Genomic DNA, 16,804 nt, shown 5'->3' on the forward strand with positions numbered 1-16,804 from the left:
TAGAGCCTGGTACTTTGAACTTGGACATCTAGCCTCCTGAACTGTAAGAGAATAAACTCCTGTTTGTTCAGGACATCCCATTTGTGGTATATTCTTGTCAGAGCATCACTATGTAACCAAAGCAATATATGACTAAAAAAGTGCTGTTAATCTCATGTATTTGAAATCTCTCCCCACAAACAAGATAACAGTATAGACAATGCTATAAAAATATATAGCAAAAAGTTAAGCTCTTCCTGACTTATTAATGAGAGATAATTTTGAAATTGGGCAAAAAAAATATGATTTATGAAAAATTACATCACATATGTAACTCTACATTAAATTGTTTAGAAACTTGAAAAACTCAACCAAAACTCTAGAAGATTATCTAGTCTATAAAGATGAGAAAATTATTTCTTCTGTAATGAATTGAATTAATAAGTACATTTCTTCATAGTCAATGACAGACACATATCCTATCAATCTCAACTGGCCATGATTTCAAGTAATCTCTCTACTCCTTTGAAGTCCTTTAGCATTGCTCATACAGCATATGAACATTTTTTGTTTTTGTTTTATATGTATTTCACATATTAATTTTATGTTTATGTCTAGACTTTGAGCTTCTTAAAAGGTAAAATAAGTCACATATAAAAGGTACTCAATAAAAATGAACTACCAACAAACATTTGATGAGAATTTTTGATATTCCTGAGAGATACATTATTCTGACTTTAAGAAAATTGCATTTTAGTGAGTAAATACATGTATACTGTGCTTTTCTGAATCAACAGGGCCCTCTTAAAGGAGATAATATCAAGTGAAGAATTAAACCATATTCTCAATCTTTGAAATTGAGAAAGTAATCACTTGACATCAAAATCCACAGAGAAAATGGACATTTTTTGCCTAAAAAGTAGACATGTTATTGTGACTAAACTTAAATGAAAAACATAATTGGTCACTAAAAGTGGATTGAATATTCCCACCCACTGGAGTGGTTATAATGGAAAAAAATAAATAACAAATGTTGCAAGGATGTGGAGAAATTGGAACCTCTTACATTGCTGCTTGGAAAGTAAAACAGTGTAGAAATTGTGGAAAAAAGTTTGGCAGTTCTTCAAAAAGTTAAACACAGAACTACATATGACCTAGCTATTCTACTAGTAGGTATATATCTCAAATAATTTAAAACAGATACTCAAATAAATACATGTGCATAAGTGTTTTGAGCAGTACTATTCAATATAGCCAATAGGTAGAAGTAGCACAAATGTTCATCAATTGATGAAAGGATAAACATTCAGCCATAAAAAGAAATGAAGTTCTGATACTTGCTATACTGTGGGTGAACCTTGAAATCATTGTACTAAATGAAAGAAGCCAGATGCAGAATTCCAAAAGTTATGTGATTCTATTTACATGAAATATGCAGAATAAGTAAATCCATATACACAGGATGTAGATTGGTCATGGCTAGGAGGTGGGTGCAGAGGGTAATGAGGAAAATTGTTTAATGAAAATGGATTTTTTTTTGACGGGGTGATGAAATTTTTTAAAGCTAGATAGAGGTGGTGGCTGCAAAATATGACAAATGTACAAAATGTCCCTGAATTGTTCATTTTAACAAGGTCAATTGCATGTTATGTGATTCTCAATAACCCCAATTAAGAAAAATAAATAGAACAAACATTTTGAAAAATTGAGTTTATAGAAATTGGACCCCACACAATCTAGTCAAAAAGAGAAATTGCAGGAATCTTCAGTGTCATATTGTTTCATGGTTTCAGTTTGGAATCTAATACACTTACACTTAAAGTTATAAGTATTTTGCACTATAATGAGAACTTATATGCTAATATTATTTCATTTGTGCCAAAGATAATGAATCCCTTTAACAATAAGCCATACTATTTTTAAACACTGGGTCTGTAAGATTTTACTGATATACATTTTCAATTATGCATCAGCAGGTTCACCTCTGTTCAATTCACGGAATGAATGGAAACCATAAACTAAGCATATACTATATATGTTAAAGGTTTACCAAATAAGTTTCCATGGTTTCCTTTTCTCTCTAAGTGCATTCCAGTGTGTTGGAAAAGTCCTCTGAAGCAGAATGCATCCCGGCCTTTAGGCCTGAGGGTACGTTATTTCAAGCATATCAGGCTGCCCGGTCTAGTGGGAAACATCTAAAAATACTGTTCCCTCACACAGATTTCAATAAAAGTCCAAGTGAAATTGATTCCTCTTTTGGCTTTGTTTTGGTTTTGGAGATAGAAATGCTGACATGTTTATTCTTTTATGTTTTCTTAGCTCCCACAGGCACAAGGAAGAGGAAGGGACCACTAAATGTTTGTTTACACAAATTAACACTGGCTTTTAAAAACCATGTGCTAGGTTTCCAGTTTTTATTAAAAACGGTGCTCTTGTAACTCTATTGGCAGGAATTATTTACTAGATCCATTAATTATAAATAAAACAAAAATAATGCTGTCTTGCAAACATTTAATTTGTCATATTTTGATTATTAAGGATTACCTTAATAAAGTATAAATGCAATGCTTCACACATCAGATAAATGCAATACACTGATTTTAAATGCATTTTGTAAAACTTCCAGATTTCCTGTTTTATCTTTCTCTTAATTTGTGAAGAAAGTCTTATATCACACTTTAAACTTCAAAGGTAAATTTGTTGGTTTATTAATTCATTTGTGGTATCAGATCATAGAGGTGATTTGCCTTATTTTGAAATGTGATTTGGTGCTCTGATTAATGCACCACCATGAGCAAAGGCAACAGATTAACCACAGTGTGAATGGCAATACACCACTCTTCACTGAAACCTTCAACTGTTGAGTTAATGAAGTTATAGCTACTTCACATGTTTGGCAAGCTTTCTTCTCAATGGATTAATACAAATTAACTCATTAATATAAAGAAGCTTATGAAAACATAGGCACTCTGCTGGCATAGTGCCTAAGACATTTGACTGCTAACCAGAAGGCTGGGAGTTCAAACCCACCAGTCACTCCTCAGAAGGAAGATTGGGCAATCTGCATCTGTAGACATACGTCCTCAGAAACCCAAGGAGGGGTCACTATGAGTTGAAGCGACTCAACAGCAAGGAGTTTTTTTGATTTTTATGAAAACGTAGTTGACCTCCATTAACTTTTTTCATTATTATTACAATGCCAGTTTTCCATTTTGCAATATGATAGTGCTGCATTTTATTTTAAAAGGAACATGATCATCAAACTTTCTCACGAACCTTTCAAATTTGTCATGGAGCACTATAGTGTTAAATCTGGATAGATCTAATTTTTTTTTCAAACTGATAAATAAGACATATTGAGGAACTGGGTATATTATAATGTGGAATTTTGTACTTGTACTGAGATTTGTTTAATGGCATTAGGATTACTTTAAAAAATCACAACACTCCTTTTTGTTCCAAATTTGTGTTCCAATATCAAATATTCCTAGAAACACTTTAGTTATAAATTCAATATCCTTATATTTATAGCCATGATAGATTTAATATGGGAAGTTCATGCTACCGTTTTACGGAAAATGTGGATGAGATCAGTGGACATTCTCTTCAAGCTTTTTAGAGGCAAAGCTGAAGTCCGGGAAGGCTTTGGTTGGCGGCCTTTGCTGTCTAGGCCCTTGTGAAGGAACCTTCTGTCCTGCAGTGGAATTGCAGCTTCTTGTAGAGGGGAGCCATTTATCACAGTCCTAAATGAAAGCATTCTTTAAACACAAATGTCTTTTTCTCCCTTTGTCTAATTACTGAGAGGAAAAGTGAGAAGGAAATGTCAAAACAGAGAAACAGTGGTGTATAGAGAGACCAGCCACTTTGGAGCTCAACCGGCTTTTGTAAGGGTCTGGGCGATTTGTCAAATGGTTGTGGCATAAGTCAAGCTCTGAGGTTGAAAGGTCTTGACCTAAGGAGTCCCGGAATCAGACAATGTAAGCAAGGGGTCTGCTAGAATTTTCAGCTGTAGTGGAGATGAACAATGATGGGAGCTGGACATAACAAAGCCTCATTTGCATAATTCAGGTAAGTAATTTTATTGAAACTGACAAGGATGTGACAGGCTAAGAAAGAGAAGAGAACACACTCTTGCTGGGAACCACTAAAGCTCCTCAGTTAGGTATGTAAAAATAAATGACAACTAATCTCTTCACTAAAAAATCTGTAAACAATGCCGTTTCACCCAGGACTCACCCATGACCTTTTGTAGAGCTAGCTATAGATTCATTTGTCCAGTTTTCCAGAATATGGCAAACAAAATGGACTAAATTCAAATTATGTTTTGGACTTTAATTGATAATAATTGTTTCCTTGAGTAGGAGCTCCTTCCAAGATAGGCCTACACTGAGAAATAATAAATAGAGACATCTTTAAGTGGAAGGTGATCAAAGACATGAGATTAATGCTACATCAAACCCTATTTTTACTTAAGAATTTATATTTGGGGCAAGAAATTTTAATTGGACCAGTTCGTATTAGAAATTAAAAAGTGAAAATGCCTTTAGCACCTGATGTGTGTTTAAGAGATTATATTAATTTTTAGTAGTTGATCTATTCTTTTTTTTTTCTTCTCAGGTTCTATTTCAAAAAGATGTGTATTTAAAAAAGATATGAATTGAATATTGATGCATTTACTTTAAAATTAATATATTTAAGTTTGCACTAATAAATATTGTTTTTGAATTTTGATAAAATTTCATAACATCAGCAAAATCTGCAAATTAGATTTTATGTGGCCTGGATATACCTATCCGCATAAAAGCTACAAAAATGATAAGGCTATCAGTGAAAGCATTTCCTTATTTTAGATAAGAGAAACTAAATTCATAAAAGCACTTTCCATGTCCTTTATATTTGGCTTTGCTTTTATATGTGGATCACTAGGAGATAGTTACATGTCTTTTGTAACCCAGACTGCTCACCAGTTATTGGTGACTTTTATAGGTAAGGGCAGAAAAGGATAGAAGCAGTAATCAGGCTAAAGATAAATACTACTCAAGAATAGTTTGCCAGAGAAGAACCATGTGTGCTGTGCCTTTCAAACATGCAAAAAATACAAAATGCACTTAGTCAGATGTGAGTTGCAAAATCTCTAAGCATTTCCGGGTAGCAAATACATGAGCACTCCTTCTGCAGTATATGTAACACATGTATAGTTTGACCAAAATGTGGGTCTTTCTATCAAATGGGAAGCAGTTGAGAGTTCTGGCTAGATCAAATGTGGATCTCAGTTTTATAAGCAATCTAATGCATAATTCATGAGGCTTAATGAATATTCCAATTCATGACAGCCAACTGGCTCCATAGGTCACACCTCCCAGTCTCATATAAATAAAGAATGAGATACTGGAAAGCATACCAGCTGAACCAAACTGAGTGCCAAAAACATGCATATTAATGAGGCACTATAATAGATACTTGACTCTTTGGAAGTGCCTATATTGGTTTCCAGCTACAGAGGGAAAGAAAGTTCACAATGTACCTTTAAACACACCATACTATGCATCATAAAATACAGCTCTTTCTATGAAACATGGAATCAAATTATACTGATGCAATTTCAGATTCAGTCATTAACTTCATAACATCCTCTGACACTTCCATCAACATTAAAACATTCTGGAAAGATCCCCACCCCCTGCTCCCATGTTCCTTTGCAAGTCTCAACTTGGTAACTAGGGAAAGGAAGTCCTTCAACAGTGCTGTTCTTTTATGTGTTCTGTTTAGACCTTGGATCAGGATGAATGGTAGCTCACATGAATGCTTTTGTGCCATTTTTCTTGGCCCCAGACTATGTTTCCTCACTACCATGACATCTGAACAGAAGGAGAAAACATCTCCCTTTTGTAGCAAGCTAATTTAATTTGTACCTTCCACCTAGGGGTAAATATGTTTGTCTGTCTGTCTGAGCTTTTTGCCCACTGTCTTTTCTCACGGGAAACCCTACAGAGTCAAAAGCAGGAAATTGTTTAGTGCTCTAACTTTATTTTAAAGTAATTCAATTTTAAACCTTCTCACACCCACCCCAAAGTGAAGCAACTGTTAGAACCCCCTCGGGATACCCTTAATGACTTCTGCATGTCTTCTGTGTCACAGATGTCAAAGGCTTGTTGTTTTGGAGGTGTTTTATCTTTTGGAATAGATGGCTTAGAAGAGACTGCTTTGGGCTGTATTACTCACAAAAGATATGCATTTGTTTTAAAATAATAATGGAAAAAATTGTGCAGCTTTTACGTTGACCCACATCCTTTCAAATCCATGTTACAAGTCATTGATCTTCACTTTAAGTTGATCTTTGTCATTCTTTGTGACTTGACCTTGTTTGCTATAGAGAGTTTAAAATAAACAACAAACACATTATTTTTCTTAAATAGAATAGCAATGTTGCATAACTTAAAAACATAAAAATATCTAAGTATTTGATCTATACAGTGTACTACATCTTAAGGTATACCAGATATCAGTGTGAACACCTCTAGTGAAAATTATGGAAAGTAGAAAAAAGAGTCTGTGTATTAGTAAAGGCTTTAATAAGGGAAAATTTCCTATTCAAATTAAATGGAATTATCAAAATGTGTTCTATTTCTCCTAATTCTTGTAACAGTTTTCAAATGCACTATAGTAAAACAATTTACTTCATTTTTCTTATGTTTGTGAATATACATTCTAATTAAATTATCTCATGGTACTTTTATCTCTCTTCACCACAATGAACAATTTCACATTGCAAGAAATCAGACATATATTTGATATTGTGTAATAAACTCAGTTAATTGTTTAAAAGAGGAAATAATTTTGTTAAAATTATTTTATTAATTCTTATTTAATATAAAAGATAATGTGGGAATAATTTGTTACCTTAAACATAACATTTTTTAACTACTCAGCATCAAACCAATCTTCACTTTGGATCCATATCTTATTGTTAGAATTTCATGCATGTAATTTAGTATGAATATTGATTAAAGTAATGATATTAATGATAAAGTTGCATTAATTGGGCTTGTTCATCTAGTAGAGCTATTTCATAAGATTTTATTTTATTAAACATAATTTAAGATTTCTTAGATTTATAGCAGCTATGCTTATGTGCAGTTACATATTAAAAACAGAAATATGGCTTTTTTTAAGAAAAATTAATAAAGAATATAACAGTTGGGTATAAGAATTCTTCAATGCATTCAGGAAGTCTCAGATTCTGCATCTCAAATCTATTTTTCTTTGAAATGTATTGAAAATATTAAATAAATTGTTCAATTCTAGGATTATCAAGGGACAACTTCATTCTTAACATGTTATTCTTGACAAAGAAGTAAAATATAGTTAATGAGATTTATTCAAATAGAAATTTGAGCTTTTGATTTATTGTTAGGGAAATTTTTCATCTTCAAAAAGGCTATAAAATGGTTCCAACTGTAAAATGGCAAAAGAGTAGGGCCATCTTTAGTTTAATAATGTGTGTGGCATTTTTAACTAAATTTAAAATTGCAATTTAAAGGTAGCCAGTGAACATTAGACTCTAAACATGAGATTGGCAAAATATTTCTTTAAATAAGTTAGCAGATGGGAAATATTTTAGGCTTTGGGGGGCACATATTGTCTCTGTTCTATATTCCTCTTTTTTTTTTCCAAAAAAACCCTTTAACAATTTAAAAAACATCCTTTGCTTGAGGACCATACAAAAACTAGCCAGGGATTGGATTTGGATCTCTGGCCCAAGTTTTGTAACCTCTAAACTAGGCTTTTGAGACCTTGTTTAATGTAGCAACACATCTGCTTATACTCAGACAAACTGTTACACAAATACTCATTTCTATCTAAGAGTTTCTTTTTGTGTTTATTTTATTATGTGCTATGCTTCAAGCAAGACTTTCCAATTTAAAAGACTTGATACAGGTATTCTAACTGGTATACTTAAAAAACAACAACAACAACAAAAACTTAGCTTACAGTACTTTATTCAAAGCAACCCAAGAATTGTTATCATATTTGCTTATTAGAAAGTGGAATATGAGGCTGTGGTGTGGGGATCATTCCAGAAACATTAATTTCTTCATCTTGCTGTGAAGCAAAAAATCCTATGTAAACCTTTCTCCAATTCATTTTAAGATAAAATACTGTATGTATAGTGTATTTTGATTATTTGTTTAATACATACTTTAGATCATAGTCTTTTAATCTTAAATAACAAGATTTCCAATAATTCATGGTGCTTTTCCACTATAATTCTTTTGTCACCTTCAGACTAATGTGATGTAGATCCCCTATGACACAGCAAAATAGTATTTCTAAAAAAGGCAAATGTCTCCTATTTGAAAGAATGGCTTACTTTGAATAACAACTTTGGGTAAAGTAAATATTATATTTAAAACATCAAAATGTAGCATTCAGTTCACCTTTTCCACCCTCATTGCCAACTCAATGTATCTTTAGTGTCTGTTTTGGGGTCAAATATTTTTCCAATTCACTGAGTGCAGGTAGTTCCCTTACTGCCTGTCTCTCACAGGTTGTGCAGTCATTATGTTCTCACCATTCTTTCTCATAGTACCTGGGGATGGAACTGCTCACTGAAAAAGCACAGAATATGAAATAGAGATTCACAGTGTGATGAGAGGAAGAGAATTTTGCCTTTAGGCAGGTTATTATTTTAAATGCAGTGCCAAAGTTTGTTTCATTTTACAGCAATATTTAAGCTCTAACATTTTGTCTTTAAACAAAAGAGAGCATGGTCTAACAGCCACAGGGTTGATCTCCACCAATAGTAGAAATATAAAGGATACTCAGTCCCTGCCAGAGGTGGCTAGGGATACAAGGGATGAATCTAATGGGGAGTCTTTACCTTAGAAGTATTATAAGAACCATTTAGCAGCAGGAGAAGAATTGCAGGGATGAATATTTAATTGTTGGCTTATCTATGACCTTTGCTTTTTCTAACAAAGGTTATTTTGCATCTACCATATATATGCCAGGGATTGATTTTGGCCCCAGGGATATCAAACTGAAAAAGAATGTCTTTACACTCAAGTACCTCAAATTCCTCTTTCTTCTTGATTGACATTTTTTTTTTTACTCATTTGCAAATCATATCCACACTCATTACAAAATGGTCCAAGATCCTAAAACATGTGTAATTTATTTCCAGTTCTCTAAATATCATTGTGTTGCAAGTACTAGCATGTACTGTACTTTTCAATAATCGTTAATGAGCTTGATTGTCTCTCCTACTAATTAAAACAGAAGTTCAAAAATCCCATGAGGTATATAAAAAAGGAATTGTGTGTATGCCTAGGTGGTCACTATTTTGGAGTGAGATCCATAGCTTTCCTTGGAGTCTCAGAATTCCATCATCCAACAGAAATTAAGAGACACTGAATGAGACTACAGATTTCTTAAAGGCAGGGAATCATTTACAAAATCAGAATACCAATTTTCCTGTTTACCATAAGAAATATAATTTTAAGAAGACAAGATACTTCACTTTATAGTTTCCCACATTTTTGTATTGTAGACATGCCAAAAAAGCCAAATTATAATTATTTTCTCTATATGCTTTTTTTTTTTAAAAAATTTTATTGTGATTTGGGTGAAAGTTTACAGAGCAAATTCACTTTCCATGCAGCAGCTCACATACACTTTGTCTCATGATATTGACTGCAATTTCCCACAATGCAACAGCTCCTCTCCCACTTCTTCCCCATAGTTACCTTTTCTCTCCCATGCACTGCTGCCCTCCTCCCCCCAGTTGTCTCCCTGTACATACAGACCTTTTATTCTCCCATGACTGATCTCTCTGAGTGTATCTACCTATTGTAAATGTACAGCTTATGTGCCTGTCTTTTGTTTGGCTGGAAGCCATGGGAGTGGGTTCAATTCCAGACCTGAAGCACAGCTAGGAGCCATAGTCTCAGTGGTTCCATCAGGCTCTATCAGACCAGCAAAACTGGTCCTTTTTTTTTTCCCCAATGATTTTGACTTTTGTTCCACATTGTTCTCTCACTCTGTCCAGGATCTCCTACATAGATCCCCCTCTGAGAGGTTGACAGTGGTAGCCGGGCACCATCTAGTTCTTCTGGTCTCGTAGTCGTTAATCATTCTCTCTATATACTTTTGTCTTCAGCAATCTCTTTTCAAATTTTTTTTATAATGACTTAGATGAGATATCTGATGATTTGTAGGTTTGTCTCAAATTGTAGTTTAGTAGCAGAAGTGAGTAAATAGTGAAAAATTCAGATTATCCTTGAAAGGTTATCCTTCTGAATGCCCAAGACATTTGTCAGTAATAATGAATGACAGTACATAAAAACTTTCATTATCTCTCATAAACTTTTTATTGAGAGAGGATATTTTCAGACGTGAGTATTTTTTAAGAAATGATCCCCATGAATCTTCAATACATTGAAAAGTAAGATAGCAAGTCCTCTCACTAGACTATACACTTTATGAGAGCAGGGAAAGTCTTTTACTTATTTTTGTAACCTCAGAATATAGCTACATATTTGACACACAGTGGTATCAAAATAAATTACTTTTTAAATTACTGAATGAAAGAATGAATAGTGATGTTTTGACTAAAAATAAAGATGAGAGGGGTGGTTGACTGGTTTTAAATTACAGCAGTGAAATTTTGATATTCCTTTGAAGGGAAATAAATACTCTAGGATGAACTTATTTTCTTAAAACTCTACTTGTACATTAAGATAAAATAAGCAAAATGAAATCAAAAACAAAAAATTCCCAAATCCTTCTTCTCCAGCTGGAAGTGATATGTCCCTCTGCCAATATTATACCACAGCCAGTTCTATTGAGTTGGTTCCCCATATGCATAAGAATAAAACTGTGCTTCACAGGGCTTGCAGTGGCTGATATTTTGAAGTAAGTTGCCAGGCCTTTCTTCTGAGTCATCTCTGAGTGGACTCAAGCTCCCATCCTTTCCATTAGCAGTTGAGAACATTAACTGTTTGCACCAATCAGGGAGTCTTCTAATATCATACAATAACATATATATGTATATAATGTTTTGGTTATTTGCTCTGAGTTAAGGAGCCATGGTGGTGCAGTGGTTAAGACATTTGACTGCTAACCAAAAGATGAGTGGTTCAAACCAACTAGGTGCTGTAGGGAAGGAAGATGAGGCAGTCTGCTATAGTATAAAGATTTATAGCTCTGGAAAACCAGTGGGTGTTGCTGTGAGTCGGAATTGACTCTATGGCAATAAGTTTGGTTTTACCATGAATTATGTTTAATTGGGCATATACTTGAGCCAAAGGAAGACTCCTGATCTCCCATCCATCTTAGTATATTTGACTAGAACCCTAAGTTCCAGAGCCTATGATGGATCAAATCAAATAGTGCCTTTTCTATACCACCCCCCCACCCCGCCCGCAAAATACAGCCCTTTCTCTTGGAAGACTTCTGGTGTCAGTTGTTAAAATAATTATATTTTTAGTACTTTGCTTGTAAATAAGAGTTACCTTATCCTTTATTTGCATTTTTCATCTGCAACCTTCCCATGGTTTTATGTGGAGATTATCAGAAACACCTTTCATGAATGTTGCAAATTGTATCAAGTATTTTCAAATTAACTGCTTTCTATGTCATTCAGAGGGCTATACATTTGAAAAGAGAAACAGCTTTCTTTAAGGCAGTAATAATTCATCCAAAAATGTTAAGTGACATCAGAGCTAAGATTAGAACCCAGGTCTTTGAATGACAAATGGAGTGCTTTCTCTTATACCAATCCAAAATTAATGTTAGTTGTATAGACAAACATGTAAATCTAATCACCAAAATACATCCACAGTCAAATGGATGTGGTAATTGAAAATAAAAATTTGTTTTATTCATTCTCACCCTATCTTCTGTTAGTGTAGATAATAAATATTTGATTACATCACTACTAAAATCCATAGACATGACAAACAAAAAAATAGTAAGTGAATGTAAAATCACTTTCAGATTTGCTTATTTCCAATGCCAGCAAGAACTAGAATGTTTTTGGTATAATCAGACTAACCAAGCCTCTACAAACAGTGTGTAGATTGATAGATTTTTAGATATTGGCACATGCACATTTATAGCTATTGACAAAGCTTAACTCTTTTCAAGAACATTCCAACTAATATTGGCATTCTGTTTTATCCGTTGACACTCAACATGATGTACTGTGGAAGACTTTAAGACTTTCAGTGTTTGACTAAGCTTTACAGTCATTAATGTTTAATCACTTACAATTCCGAAAGCATTGTGCTTTCATTTTTTATGCAGCTTGTTTATCTATGTAAAGTAAATCAACAGTGCCTTTCTGATAGTCTCCTGGTACATTTATAATCAGTCCCATTTGGTGATGAGTGATGAATATGGATACAACTGCTATTTGGAATTGCTTTATCATTCTATACAGATTCTGAATTCAATTTTCTTTCACAATTATTATAATAAAAGTAAATACCAGCCAAACTCTCTAAAGCTATGGACATCTTAGCTTTGTGGGGAGGGGCTAAGATAATATTTTCCTCTTTTTTCTAATGTACAATTTAAAATGTTTTATATTTCTTTATACTATTCTGTACAATAAATAAGAAAAAATGATACATTAAAAACATTATTTTGGGAAGAGAGAGATTTTTAGCTACTGAAAGAGTCAGTCTTATAATGTCCATCCTTAAGGACAAGTACAACTAACTTCCTGGAATGGTTACCCCAAGGAAACAATGAAGAGACCTTGAACCCTAGTTGTGCACATGCTACTGCAATGAAAGAACACCATTGTATCATCATCAGGGCACTAGTGAGAGACAAAATGCACTTGGCCAAGGCTAGAGGAAACGGGGACACAAAGAACCCAATTCAAGCAAAGTATAGTGAGTGGGTAGAGGACACATTTGCAGAATTTTAACAGAAACCTGGCGCTTGCATTTATTCTTTATTTACATTTGAACTTTTATACAAATGCTGAATTAATTTTTTTGCAAGTACTCTTAGTGTATAGCAAAACTAAAAATGCAAATAAAAGCACAATTTGTGACTTTGTAGAGTTTATTAAAGTTCTCAAAATATTCTTAAAAATTGGTTTCAAAAGAAAAGAAGAAAAAATCCAAAACTGTTCATATAACAAATAAAAATGTCATTCCTTTTTATAGCTCTACAAATGGAAAAATACAGTTCTATTATTCCCTTTCATGAAACTGGACTGAAGTGTGAACAAACAAGCCACAATCACGCTGACAGATACTCAGTTATACTTTATTGCCATCAGAGTCTCACCATTGTGTCAGATATTATATTCACTATTCACCTGTCTAGATCTGCAAGAAAAAGGGATTTTCTAGTACAGCTTCTTTACAAAGTCTGAATTCATAGTTATTCTGTGCCACAGAGTTTAAACAGGTACTCATCTTTTATTGACTTGAAATTCATGGTCAGTAGAGAGGGTGGTAGGAAAATGTGACAAAAAGCAGAGTTTCAGAAAATTGGATCCATTATAACTTTCATGAGAATATGACAAATGGGTGAAGTCAAAGTATCCATGTGCTGATCAAAAAGGATGGTCATGACTGAGATACCCATAGGGGAAAAGCATAGCTGATCTCCTGTTACACTAACCATATTTGGTCATTGACAAGTTGTGCCCTGGAACTGCCTGACTGCATCCACTGCAACCTCAGCACACAGGGCTGCCTGGGGAGTCATCTGCCATTCTTCGGGGCCATCCTCTGGCTGTTTTTCCAGGAGCCTTTATCAGTAGTAAGATCTCACTGTATGTGCTGGCTGTTCTGCAAGTGTGTATTCCTGAGCTAGGTCAGCTTGCTTTTTGGCTAGTGTATCTTTGTTTCCTGATGTTCAACAGTCATATATTTCACTTTTCCTGTGTGATTCATATGGGTTGATAAGTATCAAACTTGTATGTATCAGCAACATCTGGGTATGTGTTACAAATTCAAGTTCCTACTTCAAATAGACCTGGATCCTCTCCAGGTCATTCTTGTGCCTCATTTTGAGAAATCACTGCCAATTTATGCCAGTTGTGTGATTTTATCTCAATGATGATTAATATACATACATACATTTAATGAATTTGTAAAACTGTTTTTCAACTATCTAAAGGACTAAAAAACCACTCAGAAAATAATTTATTACCCAATATAAACCCCCACCCCCCAAAAAACCTCACTGCTGTCAAATCAGATCCAACTCATAGCAACACCTACTTGGGTTTCTGAGGTGGTATCACTACAAAAGTTGTTGTTGTTGTTGTTGTTTTGCCGTCGAGTTGGCCCCGACTCATAGCGACCCCTCCTTGGGTTTCCGAGGCAGTATCACTACAGAAGTAGGATTGCCCAACCTTCCTTCCGAGGAGTGGCTGGTGGGTTTGAACCGCCAGCCTTCTGGTGAGCCGTCAAGTGCCTTAAGCACTATGCTACCAGAGCAGATTGTCCAATCTTTCTTCTGAGGAGTGGCTAGTGGGTTTGAACCACTAGTCTTCTTGTTAGCAGCCAAATGCCTTAGGAAGTCACATTAAATTAAGTTGTTTTTTTTTTTTTTTGGTATAATTATAAGGTTGTAGTGACATTTCTTTATTATAAATGGAATCCTGACTTGGTAAGGCTCATACATTTATGTTTGTATGGGTGGCAGGGAACAGAGGTAGACGGGGCTGGCAGGAACAGGTAGGAGGTAGCCCAGGAAGTAAGCGAAGTGGTTGGAACAGCTAAGGGAGATGGACTTGTCTGTCAGATTGTTGTACTGTGGTGGCTTGTGTGCTGCTTGCTGTGAGGCTAGAGGCTGTGCCAGCAGGGGTGTCCACAGTGGACCAAGTTAGGTGGAGCTTCTGGTCAGAGACAGACTCAGAAGAAGGAAGAGGCCATCCACTTCTCAAAGAACTGACCAGTGAAAAGCTTATGAATTGTAGATTTTTACTGTCTGATATATTACTAGAAAATTTTATGAATAGCCCTGAATCATTGTCCTATACAGTGGGCCAGAAGATGAGTCCCTGAGGTCAGAAGACACTCAGAATATGACTGAGAAAGGGTTGAATCATCAGAGTAGAGGCTACCTCAATGATATGAATAAAGTGAAGCTATCAGGGCCTCCATTTGCTGAAGCGGCACGACTCAATATGAGAAGAAACATCTGCAAATATCCATTGATATTCAGAACATGGAATGTAAGAAGTATGAATCTAGGAAAATTGGAAGTTTTCAACAATGAAATGGAATGCGTAAAGATTGATACCCTAGGCATTCGTGAGATGAAATGGACCATTTTGGGTCATTTTGAATTAGATAATCACACAATCTACTATGCCAAGAATGACAAATTGAAGAGGAATGGCATGACATTCATTGTCACAAAGAATGTTTCAAGATCTATCCTGAAGTACAATGCTGTCAATGATAGAATAATAGCCACACACACACACACACACACACAAGGAAAGCCAGTTAATACTACTATTGCTCAAATTTGTGCACCAATCACCAAAGCTAAAGATGAGGAAATTGAAGATTTTTATCAACTTCTACAGTCTGATATTGACTGAACATGCAATCACGATGTGCTGATTATCACTGGTGACTGGAATGCAAAAGTTGAAAACACAAGAGAATCACTGGTAGTTAGAAAATTTGGCATTGGAGACAGAAATATTGCTGGAAATAGCATGAATGAATTTTGCAATACCAATAATTTATTCATTGTAAATACCTCTTTTCAATAAAACAAATGGCAGCCAAATATGTGGACTTTACCAGATGGAACACACCGGAATCAGACTGACTACATCTGTGGCAAGAGGTGGTGAAAAAGCTCAATATCTTCAGCCAAATCCAGGCCAAGAGCTGATTGTGGAACAGACTATCAACTGCTCATATGCAAGTTCAGCTTGAAGTTAAAGACAATTCAAACAAGTCCTTGAGAGCCAAAATATGATCTGGAATATATCCCTCCTGAATTTAGAGACCATGTAAAGAATTGATTTGATGCATTGAACACCAATGACCGGAAACCAGATGAATTGTGGGATGACATCAAGAGCATCATCCATGAAGAAAGCAAGAGGTCATTAAAAAGACAACAAAAGAAGAGAAGACCAACATGGATGACAGAGAAGACTCTGAAACTTGCTCTTCAGTGGAGTGTAGCTAAAGCAAGTGGAAGGAACAACAAGATAAAAGAGTTGAATAGAAGATTTCAAAGAGCAGCTCAAGAAGACAAAGCCAATTACTGTAATGAAACATGAAAAAACCTGGAGTTAGAACCCAAAGGGAAGAACATGCTTGGGATTTCTCAATCTGAAAGAATTGAAGAAAAAATTTAAGCCTTGAGTTGCAATATTGAAAGATTCTAAGGGCAAAACATTGAATGATGCAGGGAACATCACTGTACCAAAAAGAACAGGTCAATCTTCATCCATTTCAGGAAGTGGCATATAATCTAGAACCAATGGTACTGAAGGAGGAAGTTGAAGCTGCAGTGAAGGAAATGGTGAACAACAAGGCTCCAGGAAGTGACGGGATACCCATTGAGATATTTCAATAAACAGATGCCGCACTGAAGGCACTCACTTGGTTATGCCAAGAGATTTGGAAGAAAGCTACCTGGCCAAATGACTGGAAGAGATCCATATTTGTACCCATTCCAAAGAAAGGTGATCCCACACAATGTGGAAATTATCAAACAATATCATTAATATCATATGCAAGTAAGATCTTACTGAAAATAATTCAAAAACCGTTGCAGCAGTATATTGACAGAACTTCCAGAGGTGCAAGCTGGATTCAGA

This window comes from Orycteropus afer, unplaced genomic scaffold (assembly GCF_000298275.1).
Source record: "Orycteropus afer afer isolate SDZICR_OR568_19922 unplaced genomic scaffold, OryAfe1.0 scaffold00093, whole genome shotgun sequence".
Taxonomy (NCBI): domain Eukaryota; kingdom Metazoa; phylum Chordata; class Mammalia; order Tubulidentata; family Orycteropodidae; genus Orycteropus; species Orycteropus afer.